Here is a 26124-nt window from a genome sequence, read left to right on the forward strand (position 1 = left end):
CTACCAGGGAAGCCTAGTACATTGAATATCTTTCTGTATATATTTTGGCACATATACATGATTGGCACAGAAAAACACATGCTTATATCTCAGGTCAATGTTCATGAGTGTTAGCTCAAGGAAAGTTAAAAAAAAAACAACAAAAAAACAAGAATAATGTGGTCAAGGGTTGGACTGTTTCAAAAGACTTTCAGATTTTTCTATGGTGACTCTTTTGCTCTGTGACCTAGGACATGGGTATGAAATTAAGGGCAAGAAGAATTTGCCACTATGGATTGAGGAAGGATCAGAAATTAAACTCATGACCTAGACTATTCAGATTTGATGCTCTTGCAACAGCTAAAGACTGAGATCAGGCAACACAACAAAAAGGCTATGTAACATGGAAGAGGGGCCAGGCTCTGGAGCATGGCATGTAATGATTTCACATCTATAACTAAATATGCATTCTCAATACACTTTGTCCTTGCACATGTCCACATCCTTTGTCTTCTAAACAGAAATTCTCTCTCTGTCTACCTGGAATTTTACACCACTCATTGAAGCCAACTTGAAAGTCATTTCCTCTGAGAAGCCTTCCCCTACCTTTCCAGAAAACTGTGGCTACCTCTGTGATGGCAGAAAGTGAAGAAGAACTAAAGAGCCTCTTGATGAAAGTGAAAGAGGAGAGTGAAAAAGTTGGCTTAAAGCTCAACATTCAGAAAACTAAGATCATGGCATCTGGTCCCATCACTTCATGGCAAACAGATGGGGAAACAGTGGAAACAGTGGCTGACTTTATTTTGGGGGCTCCAAAATCACTGCAGATGGTGATTGCAGCCATGAAATTAAAAGACGCTTACTCCTTGGAAGGAAAGTTGTGACCAACCTAGACAGCATATTAAAAAGCAGAGACATTACTTTGTCAACAAAGGTCCGTCTAGTCAAGGTTATTTCCAGTAGTCACATATGGATGTGAGAGTTTGACTATAAAGAAAGCTGAGCACCGAAGAATTGATGCTTTTGAACTGTGGTGTTGGAGAAGACTCTTGAGAGTCCCTTGGACTGCAAGGAGATCCAACCAGTCCATCCTAAAGGAAATCAGTCCTGGGTGTTCATTGGGAGGACTGATGTTGAAGCTGAAACTCCAATACTTTGTCCACCTGATGCGAAGAGCTGACTCATTTGAAAACACCCTGATGCTGGGAAAGACTGAAGGCAGGGAGAGAAGGGAACAACAGAGGATGAAATGGCTGGATGGCACCACCGACTCAATGGACATAAGTTTGAGTAGGCTCCAGGAGTTGGTGATGGACAGGGAGGCCTGGCGTGCTGTGGTTCATGGGGTCACAAAGAGTCGGACACGATTGAGTGACTGAACTGAACTGAACTGAACTGTGATCCCATAACATTTTGTATTGAGAAAGTAGTATTTTGTGTGCAGATTACTCTCAAATAATACTCCAGAGACTATGTCTTATTTATTTTTGTAGGTCCACTGGCTCTGGAATATGTGTGAAGTTTGATAAATGTTGGCAGAATTAAGGAGGAGCGATTCAGACTGATAATACCATGTAGAGTGAGCCACTCACCCCATCAACCCAACAGGCTTCCCAGCCAGGTTTAACACATGGAAGATATGGAGTTAGAGACTGCCATCTTAATACCTGCTTCCTCAGTCATGCCAGCTTCCCCATCCATCACTGATCACCATCTGGTCACTATTACTATTGCTAGCCAACTACTTAGGTCTCTAACTTACACAATGATCCTTTACATGAGATATCTTCCCCTCAATGCCTTATCCTAGACAGAAAAACAAGCGAGTGCCTGGTTACCAATGCACTGTGGGTCACCTACATCATGCTACACTCAAACATGCGAACATACACACAGGCGTGCACATGTACACACACAGAGACACACAGACATCACTCATTTCAATATTCACATGAAAAAACACATATACACAGTCCCAGGTCAGGCCAAAATAAAATAAATAAATAAATGGAGGAAGCAGATTATAGAATGAAAAGCATAACAAGAAACTATGAATGTTTTGCATATGAGACATGGGCCCTGGTGGGCGAGTGAGAAGGTAAATGTGTAGTCAGCAAAAGGACCACCAGTTGCTAGTTATAAATAGAGGCAGCAGAAGATGAGTATCTTAGCTCTAGTTTCTTTTAATCTGTCACTTTACCAAGTGGGCTACGTGGAGGCATCAGACTGGTCACAAAAGCAGCATGTGGTTCTTAAACAGCATCTTTATCAGCTGATGGAGGCAATGATGACTACATTAATGGGACAACAGGAGAAATACATAGTTCTAAAGCATGTTTCTCAAACTTTGGTGTGCAGGAGAAATGTCTTGGGATTGCGTTAAAAATGCAGATAGTCCTTACCCTAAATAATTTTGGTTCTGTGTGTAGTAGTGGTCAAGAAACAGAATTTTTAGTAACCATTCAAGTAAATTCTGAGATACATCTGAGGGCCATTCTTAAAGAAAACACTGCTATAAAGGGAATGAAAAGAGACACAGAAGAAGGGAAGAGGCAGTGAGCTAAATTACCTACAATAACCCAAATGATGTACAGTTTCCTATATATCAGAATTCTTATTTACTTTATTTACTTATAAATTTTTATTTATTTACTCTATTCAGCTAAAACATTCTGACATCAATTTTACTTCATTTGTTTGAGATAATGAAGCTGAAACTTTGTAAGTCCATTTACATACAAGCCTATATGTAAGTTGGAATATATATAGTGCTTACCATGAGAACCATGATATAGGTTCATGCTATGAGCTGCATCGCTCATAAATGAAGAGGTTAAGAGAAAGGTAAGAGAATGGTTTTCCATTCATTTTAAACACTCCTTCCACGAATCCCTCAGCTGATTCCTCAGCTTCTTCGACCTCACAAAAACCTCTGTAGTTCCTCTCTCTAGTGTTTGTAACACTTGAAATTACTTACTACCCCCTACCCCCACCATGCTGTCTTGCTCACCATTTGGAACACTCCATGAAGACAGATCTCATCTGTCTTGTTCAATAGTGTATGTCCAATACCAAGAACAGTGTCCAGTATATTTTACATTCTGAAAATTTTTGCTGAAAGAATGCATAAGCTTTATATTGAGTGATAAAAATCTACTCCGAGATAATTTAACCAAAAAGAAGGATCATGAAATAAGCAGCTTAGATTTACTGAAAAAAATGAATGAACTCTTATCTTGATTGATGAAAATCTACTCCAATGACTTAACTGAAGGGAGAATACTTGAATGACAAGATACCAGACACCTAAATGATAAAACAGGCCTAGGAATGTCTTCCTCCTAGAGTCCATTGTCACCTTTTCGATAGTCCACTTCTTTCCTTCTTACTTAGTACCAAGTTAGTGAGAGGGTGAGGACCCCAAGAGCCGAGGGGTACACCAGAGCTTGGGGATGAAGAGAAATAGCAGTTGCCAGCAGCATCAAGGTGGATCATATTCATAGGAAGGATCTCAGCTGGAGATCTGATCAGAGGAGCCACGTTTGGTCACCTATTTGAGGGGTACTGGGAGATGCTCTAATAATAGTCTAAAGTAAATGCTGCCCTTTAACCTATAGCAGTTCAGGTATTATCTACGATTTCTGCCTTTAAATGGACATTTTATACATTCAAGGCTACATCAAGACCTTGAACTTGATCAGTATAGTTATATCTTTTGGGTAGGAAAATCCGGATTTTTCAGGGACAAAGTCCAAGGACTACTGTTTTGGAAAAGCTTCCCTAAGTGTTCGGAAATACTCTCTTGATTAGGAGTTTAGAATTCATCTCACGTTGGCATCAAAGAAGAGCCTACACATGCTTGCTACCTACATAGTTATCCTGAGAAACATGTTTCCTGCTTTCTTTGTTCCATCTAAGATATGTAGAATCAATATTCAAGATTAGTTGTCTTTGTGTCTGAATTATCAGATTTTAACAGTTTGTACTGCAGCTTCCCTTGGACTGTGAGCTAAGACCCATAGTCAGGAGGAGCTGACACCCGAAAGCTGGCACCCCGGCACAGTCCTGGTTCTGCCACTGACTTGCAATATATCCATGAAACCTCATGTGTAAGATGGACAGAAAGGTAACAAAAATCATAGGTATAACTCTGTGAACAATAAATGAGGAAAGGACTAAAAGTACCATGATTCTGGCATTTAGTGAGTGTTCAATAAGTATTATTTCTTCCCATCCTACTTCTCAGAAAAGGTCTTAGTTTGCTGACAAAGCCCTCTTGTGTATCTAAACATCGAATATTATGCAGAAGTACTCTCTCAATATTTCCCAGTCCAACATTCCATGCTTTCTCTTTCCTGATTGAGAAAAACATTTCTCAGCTAAATAATAATGTCCTTTATTGTTGCTTGCATTCTATCTGACATTTACCTTGGTATTCATATTTTCTACTTGTAAATCACAAGTTAAGGGACAAAAAATACTATCTGAATAGGCTTGAATGTATGTACAATGATAGGTTTTCTGCTCACACAGCTTCTTAAAACAAGTTTAAAATATTTAAATAGAAACTAAGAAATCACAACCTTCAATTCAAACATGTCGTAACTAAACGTGGTTCTTGGAGAAGAGTGGCTCCTCACTGGTGAATTTTAATTAAAAAGTTAGAAAATATGGGGGCAATGCTATTTATGTAATGAAAAGCATGCTCATGCTCAGTTGCCAAGTCATGTCTGACTCTTGCAATCCCATGACTGCAGCCCGCCAGGCTCCTCGCCCATGGGATTTCCCAGGCAAGAATACTGGAGTAGGTTACCATTTCCTTCTCCAGGGGATCTTCCCGAAAACCCAGCAATTGAACCCATGTCTCCTGCATTAGCAGGCAGGGTTCTTTACCACTGAGCCACCAGGGAAGACTATATTTAAAATATCTACAGTTTATTTTGTGCTTATTATGTGCCAGGCATTAGGCTGAGTGGTTTACATTTGTTATCTGATTTGATCCTTACAATAATGCTGAGTTAGAGGTGGTTATCAGGATTTTATAGGTAAGGAGACATTAGATGTCAAGGGCATAGACCTAAAATTCTGGGATATGTGTTTAGAATTTTCCAGAGCAGTGTTGGTGGCCCACTCACTGTAATCACATGAGTAGCCAGCCTCACATGGCTTTGGTGAGGCTGAGGGGAGGGAGATAAAAAGATTTACTGGGCATGAGAAAAGTCTTTTCGTCCTCTGACAAATGATAAACCCCAATTACTAAAACACACATCTAAGGAAGCCACTGATTTTTCTTCAGTGATCAGTGTTTAGCAACCAACATGCTGCAAACTTCATTCCCACATTCTGAGTTTCAGCTTGGCATCTTCAAAATTCCCTGTCAGATCTATTTTCAAGATTCACACGGCAACACTGCTTGTAAACAACTCAGCCCTTACTAACAAAAATGTAATTGTAAACCACGCTGCAACCTAACTGAAGACAGTAAGCAAATGCTGAGAAAGGGGAAGAAGATGTACTTCCCACTTGACCCATTTGCAATTTTGATCTTCACACACCAAGTGAATGTATTAAAAAGCAACACTTTTTGAACAAGAATGTGCACAGCAAATGCTTTTAACAGACCTGGCCAGATGAGATGAAATGATCGCTCTTTTTTTTCTCCCTGATTGCAAGTAGTCCATGACTGCTGCACCGGTTAATAGCAGAACAATTACTGTCATAGGTAAAATGAAATAAAGCTTACTATAACATTTCTGTAACTCCTTTACAACTGCTCTGTTTTGAGATCTTAGGTATGATTGTGACAGAATTTAGTTTCTGATATTTTCATGCTCAGCAGTAAAGAAATTAATGAAAATTGCATTTGAGAATCTATCGCTGTAATGGTTTCTCACATGGATCCTCTCTGAAGCGGTACAGCTTAGGGAGGTTGTCACAAGGAAACATGGACAGTCGCTTTAGTTTGGACCCCTAATGTTCAAAGTAATTTAACAGCAGCCATTTTTCTGGAAAATCTTCTGAATTTCCTATAAATCTAAATCCAATTACCAATGTAGGCTCTAATAACTAGTTACATGAGATTTGATTTTTTTTCCTGGTACCTGGGCAACTGCTCGAAGAAGCAAATTCATGTCTCTTATAAGCAATTTTTAGATTTTTTTATTTTTTGACTACAAAAGAAGCTCTCAAGATAAAATGACAATTGCAAATGAAATAACAAGATGCAAATCAGTCCTTTCATTAAATACTTGGCAACTTCAGGCACAGAGGAGGTGCAGGCAGGGAAAGGGTATGGTGAATAGAGACACTAAACATTAGACTCAACAACTAATAATGGAGCTAGGACAATAAGAAATGAAAGAAATGGATGGACTGGTGGCCAAGGAGCCACATAAGCGTGATTTTAATGGGAAAGAGGGTTCAAGTTTTTTCATCTTTGGAGAAGAAGCCTTGGTAGTTAACGCACTTTAAAGGGTAGGTGTTCTGTTACAGGTCATTAGAATATGGGAAAGGAAATAATACTGACCGATCTTAGATCTGAAAACCTCCAATCCCTGCTCTTATTTCCAAAGAGTAAATAACAATTAAGAACAGTGAGTAATTGAATGTTGCCTATTCCAGAGAAAAACAATGAATTGAGTAAGCTGGGGAAGTGTGGCAAGGTTGAGTCTAAAATCTCTGCAGTGTGCAAGGGAGGATTATGATACGGATCAATTTAGAGAATACTTTTTTTTTTCTTTTCATGGAATTATGCTGAGCAAAGCAATTCAGAGAAGTATATTAAAAATGGCCAAGACACACAAGGGAAAATATTCAAAGTGACTAGAAAACAGAGAAATAAAAATTTTAAATGAGGTTATATTTTATTTTCCTAACAAAAAGATTACAAAGAGTGGTGATATCATTATTTGGAGAAGGTGTGGCACACTTGGCATGTGCATATGCTACTGGCAGGAGATTACCACCACCTTTCTAGAGTGGCACTTGCCAAAATTTGTATAAAAATTGACATATTCTTTCAAAAGCTTCACAAACATATGTTCATCATAAAATTATCTGTAATAGCAAACACTCAAGCCAAAAATCAAATGCTATGAATAGAAGGTTTTAAATAAACTAATGAATCTCATTGCCATGGAATAACAGCCTTTAAAGTGATACTGAACTATATTTGTTGGTATGAAAGGACTTAAAACGTATACCTAGGTGAAAAGAGCAGATAATAAAAGATCATATCCTATACTTACTACATCTAGACATATATAAACATATATACATATTAATAAAACCCTATAGCTACTATATATATATATACTTATAAATACATATAAGTATATGAACTATAAATAGTGCATAATATAAATAACATATGGGGCTTTCAGGGTAGTGCAGCAGTAAAGAACCTGCCTGCCAATGCACGAGACGTAAGAGATACAGGTTCAATTCCTGGGTAGGGAAGATCACCTGGAGGAGGAAATGGCAACCTGCTCCAGTATTTCTTGCCTGGAGAATCGCATAGACAGAAGAGTCTGGCAGGCCACAGTTTATGGCATCGCAAAGAGTCAGACATGACTGAGCAACTGAGCACATAAATAATATACATTTATATATAATTCAATTTATATATACTACATATATGCATATACATACACACGTGTTTATATATATATATATATATATATGTCACATTGTAGTTGACTTTTCTGTGTTTAAGAGAATCACTGACCATTGTTAAATAACTAAATCCCTGCTACTACCCATCTTAGAACTTACAGTAATATTTTCCATGTGGATAGCTATTGACTATGAAGTTTTGAAGTCTATAGTTTTGAAGATCTGTTTCTAACTCTTCTTATTTAGTATTTATATTTGAAACTAATATGCTTTCCTCCTTGACTTCTTAATACATACAGTTACCTAAATTATGTAAGCACAGGTCAATTCACTTTTTATTGGTGAAGCATAAAAGATTACACCAAACTAAATTTTATTTTTACTGATTTACAAATTCATATTTATAAAAGAAAAACACTTAGATAAATAGCTAGGCACAACAAAATGTTAATGCAGTTACCTCTGAATTGTGAAATTCTGTATGAACTGTTATATTATGTATTGATTATCTTTTACTTACTTTGATGTTTAAATTTGTTTTGGTCTCCTAGTCTATGTACCTTAATAAAAAAGAAAGGAAAACCAGGATAACCCAAACAAAGTGCCTCTTAACATTAGATGTGTGCTTTCTTCTCGCTGCCACAGCACCGCAGCACCATGATAAACCTGGAAGATTCCTATTTTTTCCCTGAAAGTCCCTTTTCTTCTGGCCATTCATAGATGTCTTTTGTTCCCTGAACAAATATCTTATTTCTCTTTTTCTTTCCTTATGCCTGTTCCTTTCATCAATGGCATTTATCAACTCAGAAAGAAGTTGACTTTTAAGATGATAAAACAAAAAGGTGATGATTTTAGGCGACAAAAAGAGAAATAAGTTAGCTCCCGTCTTTTTTTGTTTGCTTTTTTTCTTCCTTTTCTTTTTTTTTGTATTGACTTCCAAAACTCCATTGGCATTTGAAGTACAAATACATGCTACACTTTATCCAGACAATATGAAAAGGTGAGAAATGTATATTTACCAGTTATATAATATTTGGCTAAGTAAATGGTACATGGTCTGAATAATCTGACCTTTTTAATAATGAGTATATTGATGTGAATATATAAATAGATAGTCTGGCGGGTGAATGGATGGCTAGATAGAAAAACACTATGACAAATATAAGACAGACATCAGATTGAGCAGGTCCAAAAAATTCAGTACATTAACCAATTCTGCAAATATATCAACTTTTGAATTAGACTCTTCCCTTGGTGTCTAGGTAGATGCAGCAATATATTCTCACAGGGAAGAGAGAAAAATAATTGTCATCTGAGGGAAATACAAAAGCATCATGAGGCAAACACCACAGTTGCAGGCAACATTCACCAGTGGATGCTAAAATCAATGTACAAATGTTTGAGAGGAAATAGAATGCTAGTATTAATTTAAAAGATCTTCTCTAAGATGTTTATCAATTAGAAAGGGAAAATTAGTCACTGGACAATGGAGAAATACAGTAGATATTATCTTCACCAAGTGGTCAAAGTTCCTATCACCAATAATAATAGACATAGACAGCAGGTATATGCTCTGATATAATGCCCTGAGAAGGGTGTGACACTTCCCCTGTGGCATTCTTCCCCAAAGTATATAACCTCAATTAAATCATGAAGAAACTTCCGAAAAACTTAAGAGGCATTGTACAAAGTCAGCAGCCAGGTCTCAGTAAGAGTGTCAAGATATGAAGAACTGTCACAAATTGGAGTAAACTAAAGAGACACAGAAACTACACGCAACGTGAGATCCTGGACTGAATCCTAGAACAGAAAAATAACGTGAGGGGAAGGAAAAAACTGGTGAGTTCTAATAAGGTCTGAAGTTTACATAATAGTACTTTACCAACATTAATTTCCTAGACTTAGGGAAAGCTAGGTTAAGGATACAGTTTATGAGTTTTCTGTATTGTTTTTGGAACTTTTCAGTAAGTATTGAATTACCTGAACATTTAAAGAATTTAAATGGGGAAAATTGTTATGCCTTCTTTCTGGGTTTAATTCTTATTCTACAGATATCAAAGAAACACTGAAATCCTCGCATGCAGTTTTCTGTTTTATATAAGCATAGACTTACACTGAATCTTAACAGCACAGCTAAAAGAGACTTCACAAGTTGCAGTGTTAAATTAATAGTATCTCCGACTGATTTAATGGTGCCCTCAAATCAGGAAAGGAATTTTCTTCTCTCTGTAGAATATCAGAGGGGGACGGAGATTGTTTTAATATAAACATTTAAAAAATAAACCCATTGAATAGTGTTGAAAGGGTTATCTATTCATTTTCTGTGAATATCAATCACAGTATAAATGGCCAATACCTAAAGAAGTGCTGGACACATTAATTTGTGTTGACTAGTGAATAAGGAATATGACACAACTATGTCCCCTATCTCCTTATATTGAAGAGGCAAAAATGACTTTTCTCATGAAGAACTAACACTTCTTCAAATGTCTGTTCATTATACTATGGGATCATTTCTTATGAAGAACAATATATTCTTCTAATAAAGATGATGACAGTAATACATGGCTTATACAATAGGGTCTTTGTAGAGAGTGAAAACACTGAAACAGACATAAACCACTCATTTTTGACTATAAAATTGTGGCTAATGACCATATTTTTCACTCAATAAATATTGTTGAATTATGGCTGATGAAATAAATGTATTCCATTATCTACTCTTAAAATGTCCAGTCAAAACCCAAAGCCATTTCTCTCTGTATCCCCTTCTAAGGTAGCTCTAAGGTCTGCAATTTGAATAACTCAGTTTTGTCTTATATGACCTACCAAGAGAGAGACACATAAAACATGGAAGTGAATCCATGAGACCATACCAGATACTCCTCACCAGAAAGAAGAGATTCCTGTGGTTGAACTGAGTTAATCAGGCCTAGAATACGCAAATATATTTTTCAAATTAACTTGTATTTGGTAATGCTGTGTGAGTAACAACAGATATTGTTACGTTATCAAGTAGCTTATAATTCAGCATGGAGGACAAAAATAATATTTCTAAAGTAATTACAGTGTATGCAAGCATCAGGCCATAAAGACAGGTCAGTGTATCAGCAAAGATTTGCCTATTGAATCATTGTATTAATGTACTGCTTGGTATTAGGGATATAAAGATGAAAAGCATAGTTACTCTACTTTTAAGGAATTCACGAGTCTAAGGGGTGAGTTAAGAAATTTTTTAAGAAAGCAATACAGGTGGTGAAGTGTTAAAACAAAGTGGCACTTAAAGCCTCTGGAGAGGAGATGATAATTGACCTGAGACTTATTGGATGACAGGGAATTTTTAAAGAAAGAATGTAAGTTGGGAGAAAGGGCCACTTACTCATAGAGAATGGCAAGTATTAAGTCAGAAAAGCATGACAAGAGGAAAGGTGTGAAGTATCATAAAATGTGTGAATAACTGTAACATATGGTACAGAGGGAGAGAGGTCAGAGGTTATGGCTGGGAAGGCAGATCAGGGCCAGCAAAGGAAGCAACTTTATGACACACTGGGGAACTCAGGTCTTATAAAATAGATAATAAGCAATCGCTGCATATGAAGTGAAATTGAGTGCTATGATTTTGGCTACTGCAACGATAAAATATAGAAAAAGGGCAGCAGAAGAAAAGAAGACAAGTCAGAAAACTCTTATATGTGACTAACAGCAGAACCCTTCAGGTAAAGAAAGAGGACTTCAACAGTGGCTAGAAGGTTTCTGGCTAGGGCTACTGAGTGGATGATGCTGGGATGAGAAATGCAGACAGGAAGCTCATGAGGTTTCCTTGGATATGATGAGCTGGAGGAGCCTGAAAAGCATCCTGTAGACATATTCAATGGGTGGTCAGAGAAATGCGGGCAACAGAAAGACAGAGGAAATAAGAAAAGCACGGCATAAAATGGTCTAAAGCTCCACTGTCCAACATGGTAGCCACTAAGCCCAGGTGGCAAATTGAAACATGGCTAGTCAGAATGAAATGTGCTAGCTGCTATATATAAAATGGATAACCAAAAAGGACCTACTCTATAGCACATGGAACGCTTCTCAATGTTATGTGGCAACCTGAATGGAAGCGGGGTTTGGGGAAGAATGGATACGTGCATATGTATGGCTGAGCCCCTTCGCTGCTCACCAGAAATTATCACAACATCGGTTTATCGGCTGTGCTGAGTGCTAAGTTGCTTCACTCAGTTCTACTCTTTGCGACGCTATGGACTGTAGCCCACAAGGCTCCTCTACCCATGGGATTCTCCAGGCAAGAATACTGTGGTGACATGCCATGCCCTCCCCCAGGGGATCTTCCTGACCTAGGGATCAAACCCACATCTTTTATGTCTCCTGCATTGGCAGGCAGATTCTTTACCACTAGCACCATCTGGGAAGTCTGTTAATTGGCTATATCCCAATACAAAATAAAAAGTTCAGAAGAAAAAAAAAAAGAATGAAATATGCCATTAAGTGTAAAAATGCACCTGATTCCAAAGATTTTGTTGAAAAAAGTTAAATATCTTAATAATAATTTGTATATAGATTATTAAGTTGAAATAATATTTTGAATATATTGGATTAAATTATTATTAAAATTCTTTTCACCTTTTCAAATTTAACTTTTTAATATAGCTGTTAGAAAGTTAAAATCACATAGGTAATTACATATATAGCTTGCATTATATTTCTGTTGGCCGGTGCTGGTCTAAAGGCTCTAGTCATAGCGGTATGAAAGAGTTTCAAGATGTAAAGAGGGAAGCTAGAGTAGTCGGGCATGTGTTTGGAGATAAAGGCTATCCAGTCGAGATAAGGAGCAGAAAAAAATAGAAGCACTAAAGATGCAATCAATTATTATTTTGACAGCGCACTGATAAGGAAAATAGCTTGACTGGAGCACATATACAAAAAGGTGAACATATATAAAGAAGTGAATTTGATTATGGAAAATGATAAATGATTGTGGCTAAACATGTATGCAGTATAAAACAGAGAATACCTGGAAAGGGTCATATCATGACGAGCACATTGCTTTAGGAAGAACCTATGTTATTGGTACACATGACGAGGAAGGGACTGGAAGAGACAAGAAGGCAGCAGGAACAATGGCTGTTGTCTACATTAAATCATACATTTTTAGATGAGGGTGAGGTAAGGGAAAGAGGAAAAGGAAAACTTAAGAAAGATGGCAAAAAAAAAAGATGCCTAAGCAAGAATGAATGTGGTCAACTGCAACTGCAATTTAAAACTTAGCCCTTCATTGGGGTGGACAGGTCAACATCACACTCAAAGCTGAGACACCGGTAACTTGAGGCCACACCATTTTCCTAACTTAGCAAGCACCTTGACATGTTTTATTGGATCAAAACTGCTGAAGACGGCAAACTGGAAAGTCCTCACGAGAGCTTCAGGAAATGGCAAGGTCGCTGAAGACAGCTCCATAATTAAGACCCATTGCCAGGAACTGTCTCCTGCATCTTTCAGCTGCTGCAGACATTTGGTTTGCCTCATGTAGACACAGGATAAAACCCACCAAGAGAGATTTTCCATAGGCAGGGAAGAAATGTGAACAGCCTAGGGTATTTCTTGACTTCTGTTGCTAACTGCTGTGTGAGAGAAAAAGCTATATATAGATTTTTTTTTCATTCCTGTTTCTGTTATTTTAATGAGACCCAAAGTTAAAAGATTCAAATGCTCAAATCCAAAAGATAACTTTTAATTTGTAGAAGAGATGGAAATACATCTTTTACTTCAGGGTAAATATCACTATGCTGATCTACAAAATGACCTGATTCTGGAACTGAACACATCAAAATATATGTTAAAACACACACACACACACACACACACACACACACACACACACACACACACAACCCCTCCTTCAAGAGTTATATTCAATGTTTTTCATGATCCCATGTTGGCTCTAAAGTAGATTGTATTCAGCAATCAAGAGGTGAAAACGCTTGACAAAAAAGGGTATTTAAATGACTGCTGTGTCTCTGAGATAGCAACTACATTAATAACTTCCCTGGATTCTTAAAAAAAAATCAGGTTAGCTATCACAAAGGGTGTCAGATTGAGCTCACAGGCAACTAAATTCGTAACTCTTTGAATGGAAGATAATACATTATGCATTCTTCTCACTGCTTGGACCAACCATTAAGTCACTGTATAAAGAAAAAAGTGTGTAGATGATGCAACAGAAGTCAAGCTCTTTGGGTCAGTTCTTTCCATGTTGTGCTGACAGGAAATCTAGAACAGGTAAGAGGAGGACAATGAAGTCTTTAATGATTGGTCCTTGGTTGAAATTCCAAATCAAAGCACCATGACACTGTTTGGAATTTTATCTCCCCAAGTATGCACTGTTTTGTACAGAGTTTCAGCCAAGAAGTTAGGCAATAAATCTTCAGAAATCCTATGCTCACCTATAGCCATAAACCCATGGTAGGGACACTTCATGAATTTTTTAAGAAAAAGGAGGAACTAGAGGAGGAAGTAGAATTAAGATCTTCAACTTCTGCAGATTACAGGTGTCCCTTGGTATCCTAGGGGCTTGGTTCCAGGAACCACCCTTGGATGCCAAAATCCCCAGTGCTCCAGAGCACTGGGGTGTTTGCATATAACTTTCTCACATTCTTCCTTAGAATTTAAATCATCTCTAGATTAGCACTTATGATACCTAATACAAGGTAAATGTTATGCAAATGGATGTAAATACAAATGTAAATGCTATGTAAATAGTTGTCAGGCATACCACAAATACAAATTTTGCCTTTTGGAACTTTCTAGAATTTTTTTCCAATTATTTTCTGACCTGGGGTTGCTTGAATCCACAGATGTGAAATCCACAGATATGTTCAGGTATTTCTTTCCTTCTGATTTTACCTCAGTCCCTCCATAGATTATGAGGCAGAGCAACACCTGCAAAGTAGTTGTGTGATCTTAGTTCTCGGTTTTCTCATAGATAATTTATAGAAAATACCATCTCTCCTCACAGGACTGTTTCCAGGATTAAGTGAGATCAAAGTGTCCAGTACATAGTCGATTCTCCATAACAATATTAACAATAAATACCATTATGGCTCAGCTGGTAGAGAATCTGCCTTCAATGTGGGAGACCTGGGTTTGATCCCCAGGTCGAGAAGATTCCCTGGAGAAGGAAATGGCAACCCACTCCAGTACTCTTGCCTGGAGAATTCCATGGACAGAGGAGCAGGACAGACTGCAGTCCAAGGAATCGCAGAGTCAGACGTGACTGTGTGATGTCAGATAGGACTGTGTGACTAATTTTCACTTTCACTATACAAAGGGTTCATAAGTTGAAGTTACAATTTTTAAACTAGGAAAAAAAAAAGAAAAAAGTCATGAGCTATACTTGTATATATTTAGACCATTATTTTGCTCCAAGGCAATTCCTTCAGAACTTGACCACCTATTTCAAAGTAGTCTATGCATTGGCAGATTATGGGAACAAATGAGAAACGTAGCAATGTTGCACGTAGTACTGTACGACATACACAATAGAGACACAGCTGGTTTACCAAATGCAGACTCTGGTTTAAAAACCACCTAGATGAGAAATTTAACAGCCTTTCCACATCAGCCTCCATCACCTCTACTCCACCTCCCACTCCACTGTGACTGGCAGCTTTTATCTCATCTTCCAGTTCATATTTACGATGGAGTGCATGGTTTCTAAATGTAAGCTGAGCTCACAGCCCTTCCATGTCCAAGTCAGTGTTGGGCATATGGTTTTGTCAGTACAGAGCAAACACTTGCCATATGAAAAAGACCCACTTCATTAATCTTTTCCACTTGCCGCAGACCTAAAAGGACATGTTCATGAGGGTGTCTCTCACACTAGACACATACCAGAATTTCAGAAGTTTGTAGTAAGGAGGCAGAAAATGAGTATAAAGATGAACCATGTCTCATTTGCCTGTACAAGGATTTATAGTCAAGGGTTCTTCTGAGAATCATGATCCCATATCGCCCTTAAGAATAACGTACTTTATAATTTTTTAAATATGTACCATAAAGTAAATGTCAGTCTGTAGTACTGCTGAGGAACAACCTGAGTGCTATGCTTTAAAGATTAAATTAGGGGGATTTAGGCAGACAGATATGTTTTAACTTTGATCACATCCATATGATGGAAAACCAACTAATGACAGAAAATAAAAACTTGTAAATGGGATAAACAATTTTTAAATAACTAGAGCAGACTCAATTATTTGATCTCAGCTTCTGTCTGAAATAGATTCAATCTGATGGAGAGGAGTGAGCACTGAGCAGCACTTTTCCCCATAAACTCTCTTTCTACAATTATAAGAGAAAAAATGTAAAATTTGACTTCAGTTTTCTGTCAATGATCACTGTGGTCTTTTTACATTGTGCATGAAGAGCCCAACCCAATATTTTGAGGCCATTGCCAATACTGTTATGTAGACACATTTGAGTCATTTGTCTAAAGATTCCTCTGAGAAATAATTATGAAACTGTCTCAGAAGATTAGTTCTGAAGAGTTCAAGGAGATTTTCTTGGTTTGTCTAATTAAGAAGATGAGCCTACTCAAACCTTCATTTATTTCAGAGATTAGAGGTAAAGGACAATGATTTAAGATTTAACAGATAAGTATGGGTAAAGCTTTAAGATTTATTGTCTTCTATATGACAGAAATTATACCAAATGCAGTAAACATTATTTTCTTTTAAACCCATGATGGCACATTTCCATTTGGCACATGAGAAAACTGAGGCCTAGAAAGAATGGTAATTTATTCAAAAGTATACAGTAACTGTGTGGCAAGGGCTTGGATTTGAAAAAGTCTTTTCAGCTATGTAAAAAACACAATAAGGAGAAAAGACTGCAGATAGGGCAGTATTTAAATATTGGGAATTCGTTATTTTGATGTCTCACCTTTTTATAAAATATGTCCTGAAATGTATGAGCTTAATGTCAAATTGCTTACCTCTCAACTATCTAGAGGAATAAAAAAATAGCCAGGTCAAATTTTCATACATTTTAGCAGGCAGCAAACATGCAAAACACATCAGAACTTTTCTCCTCATCATACTATTTCTAATTAAACTGGTAAACAAAATATGCTTCAATCCAACAAGTGTGTCATACATAGATACCTTTTATGTAATTCTTGTAAATCATCTTCAAGAAGATGATTTTAAATGGTGAAGCCTAATTAGTATAATTGCCATTTTACAAGTCACAGTTAGTCATTGTCTTTTACTTGGAAGGAAATGAAAGACATTCTGGAGATGAAGAGAGAGATAAAGACCAAAACCATTAGAACTGCTTTCTTTTACTATCTTACTTCCTTCAAATAACTGTTCCTCTAATATCAAACAGCTGGACTTAAATGAATATTCCATTCAGAGTAACAGTCATCATCTTTCCTGCTTACGTCCTGAAGTTTGGCCATTTACCTTTCTCATTTACACATCTGTGAGTCCTAGAGAACTTAGGAAAAATCCTTTTAGTAATTGAGCCGAGAAAATTCATAACACTTTTTCTTAGACCTAAGACTAAGCAGGAATTGACAGAGAAAACTATAAAGAAAAATTTCGAGATTACCCATCAATTTCATCACCATGCATCTCTCAAATGTTTGTTTTTTTAGGTTCCCTGACACTTAATGCTCTTCAGTTCCTAGAAAAAGCATAACGATATAAGGGCTAATTATAAGAGATTCCATTTACCCAAATGACATTATACATTTGCAGTTAACTAACTCCTTTAATCTAAATGTGCAATAACAAGGAATTAATTAATAATAGCAGCTAACACTTATTCACTATTCCTTATGTGTAGGGCTCTATTCTAAGTGCTTAACATAATTGGTTATCTCACTAATATTCACAACAATCACACTAATATTCACCACAATTATAGATTCTATAATTATCCCCATCATACAGATGAGGAAATGGAAGCATAGGGAATTTAAGTTACTACCTTAGGTCATACATCTATTTAGAGATGAAATTAAGATTCAAATGCAGGAAATTTGGCTCAACTGCTTGTGTTCTGAAATATTAATACTACAATATACTGCTACCAAAGTAGAATATGCTCATATATAAGGCATTATGCCAAAAAATATTCACCTGTTGTTGAAATTGCAGATATATCTATCTGTATTAAGATCCACATATGTCGTATAAATTATTTTATAGAAGGGATATATACATATATAAATAAAATTTTTTAGGAAGGATAATGTTAGCGATTGTCTCTAGTTGGTAAGATTATGACTGATCTCTATTTTTATTTGTATATACATATGCTTATTAATTTTTAACTGTATTCTCTATTTCTTTTCACAATGGATATTTACTGTTTGAATAATTAAAACCCTTTTAAAAAAGAAAAAATGTAGAAGCTGAATTCTTAGGACAACCCTCTAATACCAGAGCTAGAAGATGAGTTACCACTAAACCTTGACTCTCTCTCCATTGGAAGTCTCACCTACCCACTTCAATAAAACCTTTCATTTTGTACAGCACTTGAGTTTACAGAAAGTTTGCACATGTTATTTAGGTATTATCCATCAGACCCTTAGTTCATTTATCATTCATTGTGACACAGGAGAAGAAGGTGAAGAACAAGCGTTAGCACAAAGGACACTGCAGAGTGAAATGGCTTGGAAGGAGCAGACTGATCTACATGAGAAGGACTTCTGGGTAAGCTGTTCCTCTTGACTACCTTCGTGGCAACTCAACCCTTAAGAAGTATCTTGAGTTCTGGTCCAAAATCCAGAGCTTCCATGCAGTTAGGAAAGATCAGAGCTTGCAGTGCTTCTTTGGAAAGATCAGAGCTTGCAGTGCTTCTTCAAAGCAGTATTGTTATGATGGTGACAACAAAATCAGCAAGTTAGGAAAATTCTCCAATCAAATGTCTTCATAAGAAAAAAAAATACTATCTTAAAGTAATTTTACTGAATTCATTAGAGTATAAAATTACAAAAACTAAGATGGAACAAAACCACCAGGACAAATTATAGCATTCTACAACATGACAGCTTTACCATTAATTAACATAATCTAGTAACCAAGGAAAGGGCAGCTCTTTCTTCTCTCCTTTACCAGATGATGCTATTTCTGGGAAAACAACCATTGGGGTATCACATTTTGTTTCACCATGTAGCTTTGGTATGGCCCAAAGGAGTTATAACCCAGAAATCAGTGCCATGTTTCTTTACAGATATTTTCAATGACTTTACTATCATCAGGTCATCCCATGGGCCACACCCATGGAAATCTACATGGTAGTGCCACACTAATCCATTCACCCACTGGTCACCAGTCAAGGAGAATGTTTACAATAGAAGGGTTGTAGGATATTCTAACACAGTGGACCAAACTTTAAAATACATAATAATCACCTGTGAAGCTTGTTGAAAAATGCAGATTCTCCAGGCCCTACTCTTGAAGAATTTGACTCAGTTGGTATGGGGAGAGGCCCAGGAATTTACATTTTTAGTAAGTAATTCAGGTTATTCTTTTGGCCTTTATGATGGATATAAATGAAAAACAGGTGCAAGTATCACAACACTCAGCATATATTCTTGTTTGCTTTATAAATTCTCATCTAAGTATGAGTAGAGATGGTAAGGGTAAATCTTTCAGCTTTGCTTCATTAATAATTCAGCAAGACTGAATATTGTTTTGAATATATTTGATTGCAAACTTGGCAGGTCTTGTAAGCAAATTTCCTCCCATATTTCACATCATCAGAACAGCCTTAGTCATCAGCAGTATAGCAGACTGTACATTTACTCAAAGGCGATGAGGTGTGTGGTGATAGTTTAGAGTTTGTTCACACATTCCACTCAAATGCAACTAAAGAAAGAAAAATATGCATCCATCTTCAGAGCAAGAGAATATATAGTAATTTTATATTTACAAATAATAGGTAAATAAGTAATGTAAAGCTGTGTGCTGCTGCTGCTAAGTCGCTTCAGTCGTGTCTGACTCTGTGCGACCCCATAGACGGCAGCCCACCAGGCTCCCCCGTCCCTGGGATTCTCCAGGCAAGAACACTGGAGTGGGCTGCCATTTCCTTCTCCAGTGCACGAAAGTGAAAAGTGAAAGTGAAGTCGCTTAGTCGTGTCCGACTCTTAGCGACCCCATGGACTGCAGCCTACCAGGCTCCTCCGTCCATGGGATTTTCCAGGCAAGAGTACTGGAGTGGGGTGCCATTGCCTTCTCCGTAAAGCTGTGTAGATGAAGTTAAAGTGAAATTTTCAAGTATTTTGGACTATTTTGACAAAAGTGGCTAATATGGACAAGACTTAGAGTGATTCTCTCAAAATCAATGGGTTACTGACGATGTTTTTGTTTGTTTCTGGGTTTTAGTCCTTTGTCATGGAAGAATATGTGCCTTTACACTGAGCAGAATAGTCCAGTTGGGAGGAATTCTCAGGTCAAATCAAGATGAGAATAAATACTAGGCCTGTTAAGGACTAACAGAAGCTTTTATAGAGAGAATCCCTAGAGGTGTTTCTTATTACTAAGATAACATGATAACTCTTTCTGGAGGAAAAACATGATTTACACATAATGGTGTAAAACTTGTGCTAAAACATTGTAATCAGTACATTTAAATGCATCCTTAGGCAGTTTATTTAAAAGTACTATCCTGCATAGTCAATCAATTTTAATATCCTACCTACATTTCTCTGTGATCAGACTAGCCAGATAATGATATTGGGGTAAGGGACAGGTGGAGATGGGGGCAGGGGGTGGGTGGGGAGGAGGGAAGTATTCCAGCATCAAAGGAGGTGGCAAAAACCAGTCTAAGTTCTTAGGCATAATAGTTCAGGGTCCCATCATTTGATTGGCCTTTTGTGGAACCAAGAAAATAGCTCCATCACCAATAGTGGGCTTGAACTTATATAATTCAGAAGGGAAGAGTTATACTTCATCAACATTCCGCCAAAGTCTCTCTTTATTCACTCAATAAATATTGAGTGAGTATCTATCTACTAAGTGTCAGACAATGCTGGTAATTCATAAGTGAACCAAACATAAAAACCCTGCCCTTATGAAACATGTATCTTAATGGGAAGAGAAAAAAGTTGAGAAAATAAATACCAGACATATGCTACATCCAATGGTGATAAGGGCCATGGAGAGATACAAAGCAAGAAAGTGGTGGAAAGTTCAAGGGTGGAGGGATCAAGACATCATTTTAAATAAATTGGTTAGGAAAAGTCTCACTAAGAAGGTACCATTTAGAAGACTTGAAGAAGGGAGGAGGCAAACCACGTGGAAGTCACCTGGGAAAACATTCTAGGGAATGGGAACAGCAGATGCAAAGAGACATGGAGATCATGAGAGACCTCAAGACCTGGGCATCTGAATCAGGGGTGTGGCTTCACAGCACAGGCACCAACACCTATCTCAAAGTGTCAGACTGCTGAGAAGTGTGCTTTCAGTAACTCCACAACTTCATCAGCTGCTTCAGGCTTCTGGAGAGCAAGACTGTGGTGAAGTTTGGTTTGTGTCAATCTCTGGGAATTCTGTTAGGTGTACTTGTCTTCCTGTCTTTCCTTTTTCTCCAAGAACGGACAATTTCGCCAATGAGTCTGATGAAGTAAGATGAATTAAATCAGAATCCTCAGTCTGCCTAGAAACAACAAGTGTGAGCACAGGACCAGCTCAGTTTTCAGAGCAGGAGTCATAAATTCTGCCATGAATAATTCTGATGATTTTATGAGACTTACTACTGGTCAGTGTATTCATTTTCTGTAGCTGCTGTAACAAATTACCACTTACTCAGTGGCTTAAAAACAGCACAAATTTATTGTCTTACAGGTCAGATGTCTAACATGGGACCCTCCAGACTAAAATCAAGGTAGAGGCTAAAATCAGCTGGTAGAGCTGTGCTCCTTTCTGTAGACTCTAGGTAGGATCTATTTCCTCTCCATTTCTCTCTTCCAGAGTTGTCCATAACCCTTGGTCCATGGCTGTTTACCTCCATCTTCACAGCTTAACAAAGACAAGTTGACCTTGCTTCAGAAGCCATATCTCCTTCTCTGACTGAGGCTCTCTTCTGTCTCTCTCTTTTGCTTTTAAGGATCCTTGTGATTACATTGGACTCACCCAGTAATCCAGGGTATCCTCTAAGTCCCAACTTAATTACACCTGCAAAGTCTCTTACCATGCAAAATAACATATTTATAGATTCTGAGGTTTAAGACAGGGATGTATATTTGGGGGCTGTTATTCTGCCTACTGTAGTTATACCTTTTTTGTAATTTTTTTTTTCATGTTTCAGAAGCTGATCAAATTTTATAAGAAAAGTTTGTTATTAGTCACTGCAAAAAATGGCAAGGGACAGAAAGATTTCTTACTTATATGGGAGTTATTTGAACAAAAATTGTTTTCTGAGATGATATTTCCTAAAAAGGCAGCATATGACTATAGGGTTTTTAAAGGAAAAAAAAAATGGAGGAATTTATCCATTGACTCCTTCGATATATTAATAATGTGTAAATCAGAGCAAATTAATTGACCACTGTAAATCTCAATTTCCTCAAAGTAACCTTTCAGAGTTATGAGAATTAAAGAGGATAAACTATGTGCCATACAAATTAACATGGCATTGGCCTACATTGGCCATTTTTGTTATTTTTTGTTTTTAATCACCATCAATATTTTTCTTTCACTTGCTTCCTAACTCTTCTAATCTACTTTCTGAATAAAAACTTTAATATCTGAAACTATTTTCTATGTAAACTAGTCCCAAATATTGCATCTGACCTAAATAAACATTTCTGCTTTTCTCTCCTTCAGAGTTTGGGGGACTGTTGAACTCACTGTGGTAAATTAAATCCATGCAAAGGCCAACTCAGTGTGCTATGGCATGAACCCTGAAGCTATTTTTAAGAGAACTGCCCTATGGTCACTGCCCCTCTTTTCTTCCCTCTCACAGCTGTTGCTGAAAGAGACAGTCACCTGGCAGACTGGCAGCAGCAGCTGTCTGTGCAGAGAAAGGCTGCAGCCCAGATGCCAAGCTCCTGCCTCCTGCTAAAGGCAGCCAGTGAGCTCAGATCAGGTGAGCAGTGACACTGAAGATCAGATATCCCTGGGACAGCTGGACATATGCCTGGTGACCTTCAGGGCCACCTGCTTCTTCAGAGAAATCCTGGGTGGAAGAAACAGCACCAGCTACCTGCTGTCACTTCTGCTCTATTTCTGATGAGTCTCGTTCATCTCTTATGTTGGTGGGAAGTCCCAGAAACCTCAATACTAGAGGTCTACTATACCTAGTATCTGCCATGTTGGATGGTTTGGATGGCATGGATCCCAAAGCCTCTGTTCCCTCTGGAGCAGACCCATGTCTAGACCCATGCTAGCACTGGGCGTGATGGAAGTCTAGCTGCCACTGTTCACATTGATTTACCTCTCTCTGCTATCTGCTGGCATGAATCATACAGCCATTCAATGTTCAATCTGTGCTGCTCCTTTGGGAGTGGTATGCCGACCAATAAGACCAGAACCCTGTTTGATCTGAATCCCAATTCACTTCTCTTTCTATGGCACCTCTCTCACTCACACTTGGGAGTCCCTAATGCTTGTCCTTAGAACCTTGAGATAAGCTTGTTGCATGGAGGGAGCAGGTGAGTAGCTAGCTGTGTTGTTTCCAGAGTTTAATATAAAACATTCCTTTCTTGCAGATGAAAATACTGGAGTCAATAAAATGCAGTACCTCTCTGTGGGTGGTTCAGAGCCATGGCAAGGATGATCAGGGATCAAGGATTGAACATGCAACGCCATGGACTGGGCTTGGTGACATTACACACAACAGCTGTGTTGGCCTAACCAGCCTTTGGGAACTGGAACAGAAGGCAGATGGGTGACAAAAGGAAAAGCTGGTGAGCAGTCAGGGAAAGGCAAGTAAATATATTCTTCAAACCTCTCTGAAAAATGAATCCACAATTACATGATCCCAAGCACTCACCTATCACCGATTAATAAAGTGAAACCTACAGGTACCAGAATGAGAGCCTCAAAGGAAATCATCTCAAATGTCAAATCTGTCTGTTTTATTAAAAAAAAAAACACCTAGCCATACAAATAGAAAAATAAGGATTGAAGGACATAAGCTTGTGTATGATTCACTCACAAGGACCACATTGAAGTCGAGTGTTTTTTTTTTTTCCTTCTGGTCATCACTATGTCTTCCTGTAAATCCCCCTTTCCCAGGACTCGACACTGGGAATTACACATCACAGGCACTTAACAAATGTTTTAACTTGATGGAATTCTTTTTATTCCCACCTAAAAAAAGGCAAACTCTCAATTTCCTTTTTCATGATTTTTCAAGTGGTCCAAGTTCACTTGGCACTACAGACAATACGAAAGCAATCAGCCAAGAATGAAATGCCCTAAAGACTGGAAAAGCAGACGTTAAAAGCACTTGCTTGGAAAGTCCTCAGCATGAGGACCAGGCAAGCACTGCAACCACGGCATGGAAGGCACAGACCAGGCAGAATACATCTGCTCGCTGAGATCTGATGAGCCTGTTGTTCTCCAAGTTTGCTCAGGTTAATCAGAATCTCCAAACCTTCTGAGGCTCTCTAACACCCAACTAATAGCTACATCAAGGATAAATTAATGCTAATCTGTTCATGTGTACACCCCACAGTCATTAGCAAAGGAGACAGCCTCCTCTATCCAGCTGCTAAAGGTTTCTTAAATAGAGAACTAATGGAAATGTCCTATAGTTCCCCATGCTAACTCTGTACCTTTTTCAGTGCTCACACACGAGCCTGCAGTTTTTCATCAATATCTACAGAATCTTAATTATAAGATGGCTTCTGGTAGACTGTAACGTCTAACGGAGAAACAGCTTGTGGTAGAATGAAGGCTACTCAAGTATGTTTAATAGAATTCATTGAGGGTGGTTTGTCATCAGTGATAATGACATAAATATTTTGATTTATGTTGGACTCATTAATTATTCCCTTACAGTCTATATTTTGGAGAAGCTCCATATAAGCTGAATTTACTTGTTATTTTCATCTTCATTGAACTGAAAGCCCTCCTGCAGTTTCGACTGAAACAACTGTTGTTTATGGGCCATGCAGATTGGCCTTACTTTCCCTGCCAAAGGTAAATACCCCAAAGGAATCCAAAATTACACTGAATGAAAATTTGGATGAGCACCATTTGTGCTTTAATTTGGGTAAAAACAGTCCTCAAAGGTTATGGGCTGTGAGGGATATTTGGCTTATTAAGTAGGTCCGAGGTTGAAGTTATTCCAAGCAGACTGGATTTTGTCCCAAACTTGGCTCTTTTGTGTGGACCTACACCGGGAAATAAAACAATTCATTTGAAAGAAATGATGTGTCTGGTTTAGTCTCTCAAGCCTGCATGATTCATTTAAGTGCTAAGTGTCAGCATGGCTAGACTGGCCCACATGTTCTCCTGGTATCCACCCAGCAAGCAATGTCCTCAACATTTTCCACCCCAACCTTCCCTTTGTACTTTCCATCTTTCCATGCAGAGCCCTGTCTCTCCTCCAGACTCCTTGCCTGTTCCACTGGTCCATGGTAGCCCTGGGCAAGTCATAGTCTGCCATTCAGTTTTCATGTTAAGACAGGAATAATTTATATCTTTCAAATTTAAGAATACTTTCATGGATAAACGAGTTAATACAGATAAAGCAGCACGATGTCAGAAACCCAGTAAATATTCAATTAACCCAAGTTAATATTATTATGGTTAAAATTATTATCATCATTCTTGTCATCATTCCTCTTCACCAACTGGCACAAAGTAAGGGGCAGGGTAACAGAAGCGTGAGGAGAACTTGGGTCAGCAGAGTCTTTGCAGTGAGAACATGAATCTGGGGTTGAGACCCGAAACATTACCATAAGCCTGAACTCTTGCCAACCCTTCAGCCTGCTAGAATTAGATGTGAAAAGAGAGTTGATGGAGCATTATTCTGACATAATGGGCCATTTCACCACCGGGCAAATAAGATGATTTCTAGGAAAGGTTTAGGGTAAATATTCCATCCAATGGATACAATTCAGTCATTGTCACATGGTGGAGAACTTTACATCTCATCTTACTCAATATCAAACAGTTGTTTTCTATAGGTAGCTCATACTGCAGACTGCCCTAAATACCTTTGTTATTTTTTCACTTTCCCTTTATTGATGTTTAGAATAAAGGTATGTAGGCCCAGTGAGGAAACAAAACAAAAAATTTTGTTTATATTAAGCCAAGCTTTGAAATTTCCTAGTTGGTCACCAAGAGCCATACCTAAGTGCTCCAGGAAGGTATATGATGGCAGTCATTGCAGAGTCTTCTTCCCAGTGCAAGCTCCACCCCTCACCCTGTGGGTCCTGGACCAGTCAGTCTCCTGTGAACACTTCTCATCACCTATTCCCATCATGTGAGTGCTCAGCTGCTCAGTTGAATTTGATTCTTTGCAACCCCACGGATGGTATCCTGCTAGACTCCTCTGTCCATG

At 38.0% G+C, this 26124-nt stretch overlaps 1 protein-coding gene and 1 long non-coding RNA gene across 2 annotated transcripts in view; one reads left to right on the forward strand and one right to left on the reverse strand.

Moving 5' to 3' along the window:
* LOC145513846 (uncharacterized) overlaps positions 1-26124 on the reverse strand; it is a 449854-nt gene that overhangs the window by 296916 nt on the left and 126814 nt on the right. The gene's annotated exons all lie outside the window — the stretch shown is intronic.
* LOC145513067 (uncharacterized) lies at positions 13986-24985 on the forward strand. Its single transcript, XR_014059088.1, has 4 exons — positions 13986-14061; positions 18223-18317; positions 22573-22695; positions 23318-24985. It is a non-coding gene; the product is annotated as an uncharacterized LOC145513067 (long non-coding RNA).

The sequence above is a fragment of the Giraffa tippelskirchi genome, chromosome 7 (genome assembly GCF_054371585.1).
Source record: "Giraffa tippelskirchi isolate mGirTip1 chromosome 7, T2T-mGirTip1v1.2.pri, whole genome shotgun sequence".
In the NCBI taxonomy this organism is placed as follows: domain Eukaryota; kingdom Metazoa; phylum Chordata; class Mammalia; order Artiodactyla; family Giraffidae; genus Giraffa; species Giraffa tippelskirchi.